The sequence below is a fragment of the Oncorhynchus mykiss genome, chromosome 23 (genome assembly GCF_057628025.1).
Source record: "Oncorhynchus mykiss isolate SJ-2025 chromosome 23, ASM5762802v1, whole genome shotgun sequence".
Taxonomy (NCBI): domain Eukaryota; kingdom Metazoa; phylum Chordata; class Actinopteri; order Salmoniformes; family Salmonidae; genus Oncorhynchus; species Oncorhynchus mykiss.
In genome coordinates, this window is record NC_143044.1 from 54579962 (window position 1) to 54591842 (window position 11881).

An 11881-nucleotide genomic window follows, 5' to 3' on the forward strand; every position below is an offset into this window, starting at 1 on the left:
TCTTGTCCAGATGGGTTAGGGCAGTCTGGTTGCGATTGCATCGTCTGTGGACCTATTTGGGCGGTAAGCAAATTGGAGTGGGTCTAGGGTGTCAGGTAGGGTGGAGGTGATTATGGTCCTTGACTAGTCTCTCAAAGCACTTCATGATGACGGAAGTGAGTGCTACGGGGCGGTAGTCGTTTAGCTCAGTTACCTTAGCTTTCTTGGGAACAGGAACAATGGTGGCCCTCTTGAAGCATGTGGGAACAACAGACTGGGATAGGGATTGATTGAATATGTCCGTAAACACACCAGCCAGCTGGTCTGGCATGCTCTGAGGGCGCGGCTGGGGATGCCGTCTGGGCCTGCAGCCTTGCGAGGGTTGACACGTTTAAATGTTTTCCTCACGTCAGCTGCAGTGAAGGAGAGTCCGCATGTTTTAGTTGCGGGCCGTGTCAGTGGCACTGTATTGTCCTGAAAGTGGGCAAAAAACGTTATTTAGTCTGCCTGGGAGCAAGACATCCTGGTCCGTGACTGGGCCGGTTTTCTTTTTGTAGTCCGTGATTGACTGTAGACCCTGCCACATACCTCTTGTGTCTGAGCCGTTGAATTGAGATTCTACTTTGTCTCTATACTGACGCTTAGCTTGTTTGATTGCCTTGCGGAGGGAATAGTTACACTGTTTGTATTCGGTCATGTTTCCGGTCACCTTGCCCTGATTAAAAGCAGTGGTTCGGGCTTTCACTTTCACGCGAATGCTGCCATCAATCCACGGTTTCTGGTTTGGGAATGTTTTAATCGTTGCTATGGGAACAACATCTTCAACGCACGTTCTAATGTTCTAACGTTCTAAAGCCCTGCTATAGGAGAAAGCCCTGCTTATTCCAGACCCATCCCCAGTTTACCTGGTGGGCAGGGATACCTTTCTCTGAGTATGAACACACACACACACACACACACACACACACACACACACACACACACACACAAACTATAGAACTTTGAGATTATTTTTCAATGAACAGTGCGTTACAAATTCAATGTATTGTTATTATTTCATATTAAATTACAACCCTCATTCAGCCATACATTTATGACACAAAAACATTTTTGCAGACCTATGGACTTGAAATGCCAAGATAGATAACCCCTGTCACGTTACACAAACAACCCCTCTTGGACTGTCAACAGATCTTCAGCCTACACACACAGCCCACCCACGTACGCACACAGACGTGGGCACACAGCCGCCACATTAGAACACACACACACACACACACACACACACACACATACACACACACACACACCCAACCCTGTAACACACCCCTCCCTGCATCATGTTTTTCAATGAACAGCGACTTACAAACTCAATGTTTTGTTATTATTTAGTAATAAACTTCAACCCTCGTCCAGCCATACGCTTATTACAAAACAAACACATTTTCAATTGACATGTTTGTAGAACCCTGCTTACTGGAGAAATGTGTCAATTTGGTAATTAGGTCCGTAGAAATGTAAACACCAAGGCATAATATTGTGGCCCTTTGTTATAAATAGCCATACGAAAGTACATTTTGGAGACAGATTGTCCTTGCAATGCTATAATAATATTTATTATAGGCATATCCCTTAATATTAGCGACTACTGCTGCTCTGACAGTTACACACTGGTATCAGGTGAGGTTATACAGCACAAACTGTTATCTACAGAACACACACACCTCCCACACACACCCAATGCACACACACCCAATACACACACACCCAATACACACACACACACACCACACTGCTCCGACACACACCCCACACATACCCCCCACACACACCCACCCACCTCCCATACAAACCCACCCCACACACACCCAACACACCTCCCACACACACCCACCCCACACACACCCAACACACCTCCCACACACACCCACCCCACACACACCCAACACACCTCCCACACACCCAACACATACCCCCCACACACACCCACCTACCTCCCATACAAACCCACCCCAAACACACCCAACACACCTACCACACACACCTCCCACATGCACCCAATACACACACACCGAATACACACACACCCCACACACCTCCCACACAAACCTAACACATACCCCCCCACACACACCCAACACATACCCCCCCCACACACCCACCCACCTCCCACATGAACCCAATACACACACACCCTACACACTTCCCATACAAACCCACACAAAACACACCTACTACACATACACCCCCCCACACACACCCACCTCCCACACACACAAACACCCCACACACAACACACCTACCACACATACCCCCCACCCACACACACCCACCTCCAACACACACACACCCCACACACAACACACCTACCACACATACCCCCCACACACACCCCCACCTCCCACTCACACACACACAACCCACACACACAACACACTTTTCCACATACACCCCACATCTAGTTACTGTAACACACCCCACCCTGCCCCATCTAGTTACTGTAACACACCCTGCCCCATCTAGTTACTGTAACACACACCACCCTGCCCCATCTAGTTACTGTAACACACCCCACCCTGCCCCATCTAGTTACTGTAACACACCCTCCCCATCTAGTTACTGTAACACACCCCACCCTGCCCCATCTAGTTACTGTAACACACCCTGCCCCATCTAGTTACTGTAACACACCATGCCCCATCTAGTTACTGTAAAACACCCTGCCCCATCTAGTTACTGTAACACACCCCACCCTGCCCCCATCTAGTTACTGTAACACACCCTGCCCCATTCTAGTTACTGTAACACACCCTGCCCCATCTAGTTACTGTAACACACCCTGTCCCATTTAGTTACTGTAACACACCCTGTCCCATTTAGTTACTGTAACACACCCTGCCCCATCTAGTTACTGTAACACACCCCACCCTGCCCCATATAGTTACTGTAACACACCCTGCCCCATCTAGTTACTGTAACACACCCCACCCTGCCCCATCTAGTTACTGTAACACACCCTGCCCCATCTAGTTACTGTAACACACCCCACCCTGCCCCCATCTAGTTACTGTAACACACCCCACCCTGCCCCGATCTAGTTACTGTAACACACCCTGCCCCATCTAGTTACTGTAACACACCCCACCCTGCCCCCATCTAGTTACTGTAACACACCCCACCCTGCCCCCATCTAGTTACTGTAACACACCCTGCCCCATCCAGTTACTGTAACACACCCTGCCCCATCTAGTTACTGTAACACACCTCACCCTGCCCCCATCTAGTTACTGTAACACACCCCACCCTGCCCCATCTAGTTACTGTAACACACCCTGCCCCCATCTAGTTACTGTAACACACCCCACCCTGCCCCCATCTAGTTACTGTAACACACCCTGCCCCATCTAGTTACTGTAACACACCCCACCCTGCCCCATCTAGTTACTGTAACACACCCTGCCCCCATCTAGTTACCGTAACACACCCTGCCCCATATAGTTACTGTAACACACCCTGCCCCCATCTAGTTACTGTAACACACACCACCCTGCCCCCATCTAGTTACTGTAACACACCCTGTCCCATATAGTTACTGTAACACACCCTGCCCTACCCCATCTAGTTACTGTAGCACACCCTGCCCCATCTAGTTACTGTAACACACCCCACCCTGCCCCATCTAGTTACTGTAACACACCCCACCCTGCCCCATCTAGTTACTGTAACACACCCTGCCCCATCTAGTTGCTGTAACACACCCCACCCTGCCCCATCTAGTTACTGTAACACACCCCACCCTGCCCCCATCTAGTTACTGTAACACACCCCACCCTGCCCCCATCTAGTTACTGTAACACACCCCACCCTGCCCCCATCTAGTTACTGTAACACACCCTGCCCCATCTAGTTACTGTAACACACCCTGCCCCATCTAGTTACTGTAACACACCCTGCCCCATCTAGTTACTGTAACACACCTCACCATGCCCCCATCTAGTTACTGTAACACACCCCACCCTGCCCCATCTAGTTACTGTAACACACCCTGCCCCCATCTAGTTACTGTAACACACCCCACCCTGCCCCCATCTAGTTACTGTAACACACCCTGCCCCATCTAGTTACTGTAACACACCCTGCCCCATATAGTTACTGTAACACACCCCACCCTGCCCCCATCTAGTTACTGTAACACACTCTGCCCCATCTAGTTACTGTAACACACCCCACCCTGCCCCATCTAGTTACTGTAACACACCACGCCCCATCTAGTTACTGTAACACACCTCACCCTGCCCCCATCTAGTTACTGTAACACACCCTGCCCCATCTAGTTACTGTAACACACCACGCCCCATCTAGTTACTGTAACACACCCCACCCTGCCCCCATCTAGTTACTGTAACACACCCTGCCCCATCCAGTTACTGTAACACACCCTGCCCCATCTAGTTACTGTAACACACCTCACCCTGCCCCCATCTAGTTACTGTAACACACCCCACCCTGCCCCATCTAGTTACTGTAACACACCCTGCCCCCATCTAGTTACTGTAACACACCCCACCCTGCCCCATCTAGTTACTGTAACACACCCCACCCTGCCCCATCTAGTTACTGTAACACACCCCACCCTGCCCCATCTAGTTACTGTAACACACCCTGCCCCCATCTAGTTACCGTAACACACCCTGCCCCATATAGTTACTGTAACACACCCTGCCCCCATCTAGTTACTGTAACACACACCACCCTGCCCCCATCTAGTTACTGTAACACACCCTGCCCCATATAGTTACTGTAACACACCCCACCCTGCCCCATCTAGTTACTGTAACACACCCCACCCTGCCCCATCTAGTTACTGTAACACACCCTGCCCCATCTAGTTGCTGTAACACACCCCACCCTGCCCCATCTAGTTACTGTAACACACCCCACCCTGCCCCCATCTAGTTACTGTAACACACCCCACCCTGCCCCCATCTAGTTACTGTAACACACCCCACCCTGCCCCCATCTAGTTACTGTAACACACCCTGCCCCATCTAGTTACTGTAACACACCTCACCCTGCCCCCATCTAGTTACTGTAACACACCCCACCCTGCCCCATCTAGTTACTGTAACACACCCTGCCCCCATCTAGTTACTGTAACACACCCCACCCTGCCCCCATCTAGTTACTGTAACACACCCTGCCCCCATCTAGTTACCGTAACACACCCTGCCCCATATAGTTACTGTAACACACCCTGCCCCCATCTAGTTACTGTAACACACACCACCCTGCCCCCATCTAGTTACTGTAACACACCCTGCCCCATATAGTTACTGTAACACACCCCACCCTGCCCCATCTAGTTACTGTAACACACCCCACCCTGCCCCATCTAGTTACTGTAACACACCCTGCCCCATCTAGTTGCTGTAACACACCCCACCCTGCCCCATCTAGTTACTGTAACACACCCCACCCTGCCCCCATCTAGTTACTGTAACACACCCCACCCTGCCCCCATCTAGTTACTGTAACACACCCCACCCTGCCCCCATCTAGTTACTGTAACACACCCTGCCCCATCTAGTTACTGTAACACACCTCACCCTGCCCCCATCTAGTTACTGTAACACACCCCACCCTGCCCCATCTAGTTACTGTAACACACCCTGCCCCCATCTAGTTACTGTAACACACCCCACCCTGCCCCCATCTAGTTACTGTAACACACCCTGCCCCATCTAGTTACTGTAACACACCCCACCCTGCCCCATCTAGTTACTGTAACACACCCCACCCTGCCCCATCTAGTTACTGTAACACACTCTGCCCCATCTAGTTACTGTAACACACCCCACCCTGCCCCATCTAGTTACTGTAACACACCACGCCCCATCTAGTTACTGTAACACACCTCACCCTGCCCCCATCTAGTTACTGTAACACACCCTGCCCCATCTAGTTACTGTAACACACCACGCCCCATCTAGTTACTGTAACACACCTCACCCTGCCCCCATCTAGTTACTGTAACACACCCTGCCCCCATCCAGTTACTGTAACACACCCTGCCCCATCCAGTTACTGTAACACACCCTGCCCCATCTAGTTACTGTAACACACCTCACCCTGCCCCCATCTAGTTACTGTAACACACCCCACCCTGCCCCCATCTAGTTGCTGTAACCCACCCTGCCCCATCTAGTTACTGTAACACACCCCACCCTGCCCCATCTAGTTACTGTAACACACCCCACCCTGCCCCCATCTAGTTACTGTAACACACCCCACCCTGCCCCCATCTAGTTACTGTAACACACCCTGCCCCATCTAGTTACTGTAACACACCCCGCCCCATCTAGTTACTGTAACACACCCTGCCCTGCCCCCATCTAGTTACTGTAACACACCCTGCCCCATCTAGTTACTGTAACACACCCTGCCCCATCTAGTTACTGTAACACACCCTGCCCCATCTAGTTACTGTAACACACCCCACCCTGCCCCATCCAGTTACTGTAACACACCCCACCCTGCCCCATCTAGTTACTGTAACACACCCTGCCCCCATCTAGTTACTGTAACACACCCCACCCTGCCCCCATCTAGTTACTGTAACACACCCTGCCCCATCTAGTTACTGTAACACACCCTGCCCCCATCTAGTTACTGTAACACACCCTGCCCCCATCTAGTTACTGTAACACACCCTGCCCCCATCTAGTTACTGTAACACACCCTGCCCCATCTAGTTACTGTAACACACCCCACCCTGCCCCATCTAGTTACTGTAACACACCCCACCCTGCCCCATCTAGTTACTGTAACACACCCCGCCCCATCTAGTTACTGTAACACACCCTGCCCCATCTAGTTACAGTAACACACCCTGTCCCGTCTAGTTACTGTAACACACCCTGCCCCATCTAGTTACAGTAACTAGGACAGGATTTGTTACAGTAACACAAAGCTAATATTAGGTGTAAACAATCTTTAATCAATGCCAATATGATAACATTTCACATGATCACTAGTACTGACTTTTCAATATGGTAGCACCACTGAATTATTCATAAAAAAAACAAAAACATAAGTTCATTTTATTTCACATCCAGAAAGAATTTACAGTGAACAAATATGCAAATATAAATAAGTGATAAGAAAAAAAACTTAATGGAGACAATAATCCTTTTAAATACACAGAACAACCTAAATGGCACCATAATCCCTATATAATGTATTACTTTTGACCATATCTCTTTATCTGACTAAAATAAATAAAGGTTAAATAAAATTAACAAAAAAAAAAATGTATAAACTATACAGAATGTCTTTGTTCTGAAGTTCACCATCCTCTTTACAGAATATCTATGTTTTGATTACCTGCTGAAGTAATCATCCTTTATAGAATGTCTTTGTTTTGATCATGTTGAAGTTTAGCATCCTTTATAGAATGTCTTTGTTTTGATTACCTGCTGAAGTAATCATCCTTTATAGAATGTCTTTGTTTTGATCATGTTGTAGTTGACCATCCTTTATAGAATGTCTTTGTTTTGATTATGTTGAAGTAATCATCCTTTATAGAATGTCTTTGTTTTGATCATGTTGTAGTTGACCATCCTTTATAGAATGTCTTTGTTTTGATCATGTTGAAGTTTAGCATCCTTTATAGAATGTATTTGTTTTGATTATGTTGAAGTTTAGCATCCTTTATAGAATGTCTTTGTTTTGGTCATGTTGAAGTTTAGCATCCTTTATAGAATGTCTTTGTTTTGATCATGTTGAAGTTTAGCATCCTTTATAGAATGTCTTTGTTTTGATTACCTGCTGAAGTAATCATCCTTTATAGAATGTCTTTGTTTTGATCATGTTGAAGTTCACTATTGTTAACATAATATCTTTGTTGTGATCACCTGTTGTGGTTGACCATCCTTAAATGAATGTCCGGCTTCCAGGTTTTATCCATGGAATGGATGTGCTCCTTAGCCTTCAACTTCAGTGCTGTGATGCTGGAACCACGTTCCAGGTCCTTAGCAGAGGGTACTTATCATTGAAGCTGCAGGGGCACTGGTAGAGTGGCGTGGCCACAGACTGCATCCCCTGTACCATCCCTTGGTGCACCATGCCATGTCCTGGGGGGCTGTCGAGGAAGCTGTGGCTGTGGCAGTGGGAGTGGCTGGGGTAGGCAGGCTGAAAGTGAGGGCCCTGCCCTGGGCCTGCATATCCGGGGATAGTGTGCATTGGGTTGCCGCTGGACATGGGTGATGCCAGCCAGGGGTCCAGGGGTAATGGGTTGGACATGAGCCCCACATTGGAGGGCATGGGCGACCGGTTGAAAGACAACATGGGGGAGTGGCGGAGCTTTGTTGAGTTGGAGTCCATCTTCTCCTGACGTCTCCACTTAGCCCGACGGTTCTGGAACCACACCTGGACACGGAAGAGAGGATACCGTAGTATTAGTCTACAGTAGTCACTCAGGAGTGCACACTACATCGATGTAGTGCACACTACATCACAATAATGGTAGTAATAATAGTATTTGTAGATGTTGTTGTTGATGTTTTGCTTAATTTTTTTTTACAAAAATGGCCTGGACTAAATTATTCAGAATTCAAATGAATTTGGTTAGAGGCTGTGTAATTTGGTTAGAGGCTGTGTAATTTGGTTAGAGACTGTAATTTGGTTAGAGGCTGTGTAATTTTGTTAGAGGCTGTGTAAGAGGCTGTGTAATTCTGTGTGATTTAGTTAGAGGCTGTGTAATTCAGTTAGAGGGTGTGTAATTCAGTTAGAGGCTGTGTAATTCAGTTAGAGGGTGTGTAATTCAGTTAGAGGGTGTGTAATTCAGTTAGAGGGTGTGTAAGAGACTGTAATTTAGTTAGAGGCTGTGTAATTTAGTTAGAGGCTGTGTAATTCAGTTAGAGGCTGTGTAATTCAGTTAGAGGCTGTGTAATTCAGTTAGAGGGTGTGTAATTCAGTTAGAGGGTGTGTAATTCAGTTAGAGGGTGTGTAAGAGACTGTGTAATTTAGTTAGAGGCTGTGTAATTTAGTTAGAGGCTGTGTAATTTGGTTAGAGACTGTATCATTTGGTTAGAGTCTGTGTAAGAGGCTGTGTAATTATGTGTGATTTAGTTAGAGGCTGTGTAATTTAGTTAGAGGCTGTGTAATTCAGTTAGAGGGTGTGTAATTCAGTTAGAGGCTGTGTAATTCAGTTAGAGGCTGTGTAATTCAGTTAGAGGCTGTGTAATTCAGTTAGAGGCTGTGTAATTCAGTTAGAGGGTGTGTGATTTAGTTAGAGGCTGTGTAATTCAGTTAGAGGGTGTGTAATTTAGTTAGAGGCTGTGTAATGTAGTTAGAGGCTGTGTAAGAGGCTGTGTAATTTAGTTAGAGGCTGTGTAATTTAGTTAGAGGGTGTGTAATTCAGTTAGAGGCTGTGTAATTTGGTTAGAGGCTGTGTAATTTAGTTAGAGGCTGTGTAATGTAGTTAGAGGCTGTGTAAGAGGCTGTGTAATTTAGTTAGAGGCTGTGTAATTTAGTTAGAGGGTGTGTAATTCAGTTAGAGGCTGTGTAATTTAGTTAGAGGCTGTGTAATTCAGTTAGAGGCTGTGTAATTCAGTTAGAGGCTGTGTAATTCAGTTAGAGGCTGTGTAATTCAGTTAGAGGGTGTGTAATTCAGTTAGAGGGTGTGTAATTCAGTTAGAGGCTGTGTAATTCAGTTAGAGGCTGTAATTTAGTTAGAGGCTGTGCAATTTAGTTAGAGGCTGTGCAATTTAGTTAGAGGCTGTGTAAGAGGCTGTGTAATTCTGTGTAATTTATTTAACCTGTGGTAAGCTACTGGTGCCCACTACTACTACTACTAATAGTAATAGTAGTAGTAGTCATAGTAGTGGTGGGGGTGGTTATAGTAGTAGAAGTGGTGGTAATAGTAGTTGTAGAAGTGGTGGTAATAGTAGTAGAAGTGGTGGTAATAGTAGTAGTAGTAGTAGTAGTGGTGGTAATAGTAGTAGTAGTAGTAGTGGTGGTAATAGTAGTAGTAGTAGAAGTGTTGGTAATAGTAGTAGTAGTAGTGGTATAAGTGGTGGTAATAGTAGTAGTAGTAGTGGTAATAGTAGTAGTAGTAGTAGTATAAGTGGTGGTAATAGTAGTAGTAGAAGTGGTGGTAATAGTAGTAGTAGTAGTAGTGGTAATAATAGTAGTAGTAGTAGTAGTAGTGGTAATAGTAGTAGTAGTAGTAGTGGTGGTAATAGTAGTAGTAGTAGAAGTGGTGGTAATAGTAGTAGTAGTAGAAGTGGTGGTAATAGTAGTAGTTGTAGTGGTGGTAATAGTAGTAGTGGTGGTGGTAAAAGTAGTGGTGGTGGTAAAAGTAGTAGTGGTGGTAATAGTAGTAGTAGTAGTAGTAGTAGTAGTAGTAGTAGTAGTAGTAGTAGTAGTGGTGGTGGTAATATTAGTAGTAATAGTAGTGGTGATGGTGGTGGTAATAGTTGTAGTAGTGGTGGTGGTAGTACTAGTCGTAGTGGTGGTGGTACTTGTAGTAATGGGGGTGGTGGTGGTAGTAGTGGTTGAAGGGCCAGTAGTAATCCTAGTCTAGTAATAGTCGACAGCCAAGGGCTCCATACCTGGACAGTATTATTAGTGTATAGTGATAGTAGTATTAGATAGGTAGAGACTCAAGACAGTATTATTAGTGTATAGTGATAGTAATAGTAGTATCAGATAGGTAGATACTCAATACAGTATTATTACTGTATAGTAATACAGGTTTTATAGTATATATACTATATTTTTAGTGTATAGTAGTATTAGATAGGTAGATACTCAATACAGTATTAATAGTGTATAGTAGTAGTAGTATTAGATAGGTAGAGACTATACAGTATTATTAGTGTATAGTATTATTAGATAGGTGAGACTCAATACAGTATTATTAGTGTATAGTAAGTAGTATTAGATAGTTTGATACTCAATACAGTATTAATAGTGTATAGTGATAGTAGTATCAGATAGGTAGAGACTCCCATACAGTATTATTAGTGTATAGTAGTAGTAGTAGTATTAGATAGGTGGAGGTTGTATACCTGGACACGGACCTCAAGGAGGTAGACCTTCATGGCCAGGAGCTCCCGGCTGTAGACGTCAGGGTAGTGGGACTTCTCAAAGGCCTTCTCCAACTCATGGAGCTGGAAGGTGGTGAAGGTGGTGCGGTTACGCCGGTGCTTCTTCTTAGGGCGGTCCTCCTTTGGAGGCTCGGGGGACTTTTCCCCGCTGCCCACCCCCTTCTGGAGATCTCCCAGGTCCCCGTCACACTCGTCCCTGGAGAAAAGGCCCGACTCTGAAGAGGAGACAGTCGAACAGGAGAGACGTGTGTGTTTAGGTATCTGTCTTCTTGCACTCGGCTCCTTCGGCAGTGCCAGCTCTACTTACCAAAAGGCGACCTAATATGCAGCTCTCTCTACGGGTGATCTCATAGTCCCATGGGGACAGATGCCACCTGTTAAACCTGAGTGTCCTCATGTGGGAATAGACAGCTCTAATCTACACCAAGAAACATTAAGTTAGACATTGTCGCTGTACTGTAGTGATAAACTGTAGTCTCTGAATCTTGAGAAAATGACAATCCAAGCACAGTGTGCTTTCAACTGTCCCTGCCTTTCCTCCTGGATGAGGTCAGTGCCGTATGCTTTCAACTGTCCCTGCCTTTCCTCCTGGATGAGGTCAGTGCCGTATGCTTTCAACTGTCCCTGCCTTTCCTCCTGGATGAGGTTAGCACAGTGTGCTTTCAACTGTCCCTGCCTTTCCTCCTGGATGAGGTTAGCACCGTATGCTTTCAACTGTCCCTGCCTTTCCTCCTGGATGAGGTTAGCACAGTGTGCTTTCAACTGTCCCTGCCTTTCCTCCTGGATGAGGT

At 46.4% G+C, this 11881-nt stretch overlaps 1 pseudogene; it reads right to left on the reverse strand.

Annotated features, from left to right (window-relative positions):
• Nucleotides 1-7054: 7054 nt before the first annotated feature.
• On the reverse strand, nucleotides 7055-11393 carry LOC118966733 (retinal homeobox protein Rx1-like; annotated as a pseudogene).
• Between the last annotated feature and the right edge of the window lie 488 nt (nucleotides 11394-11881).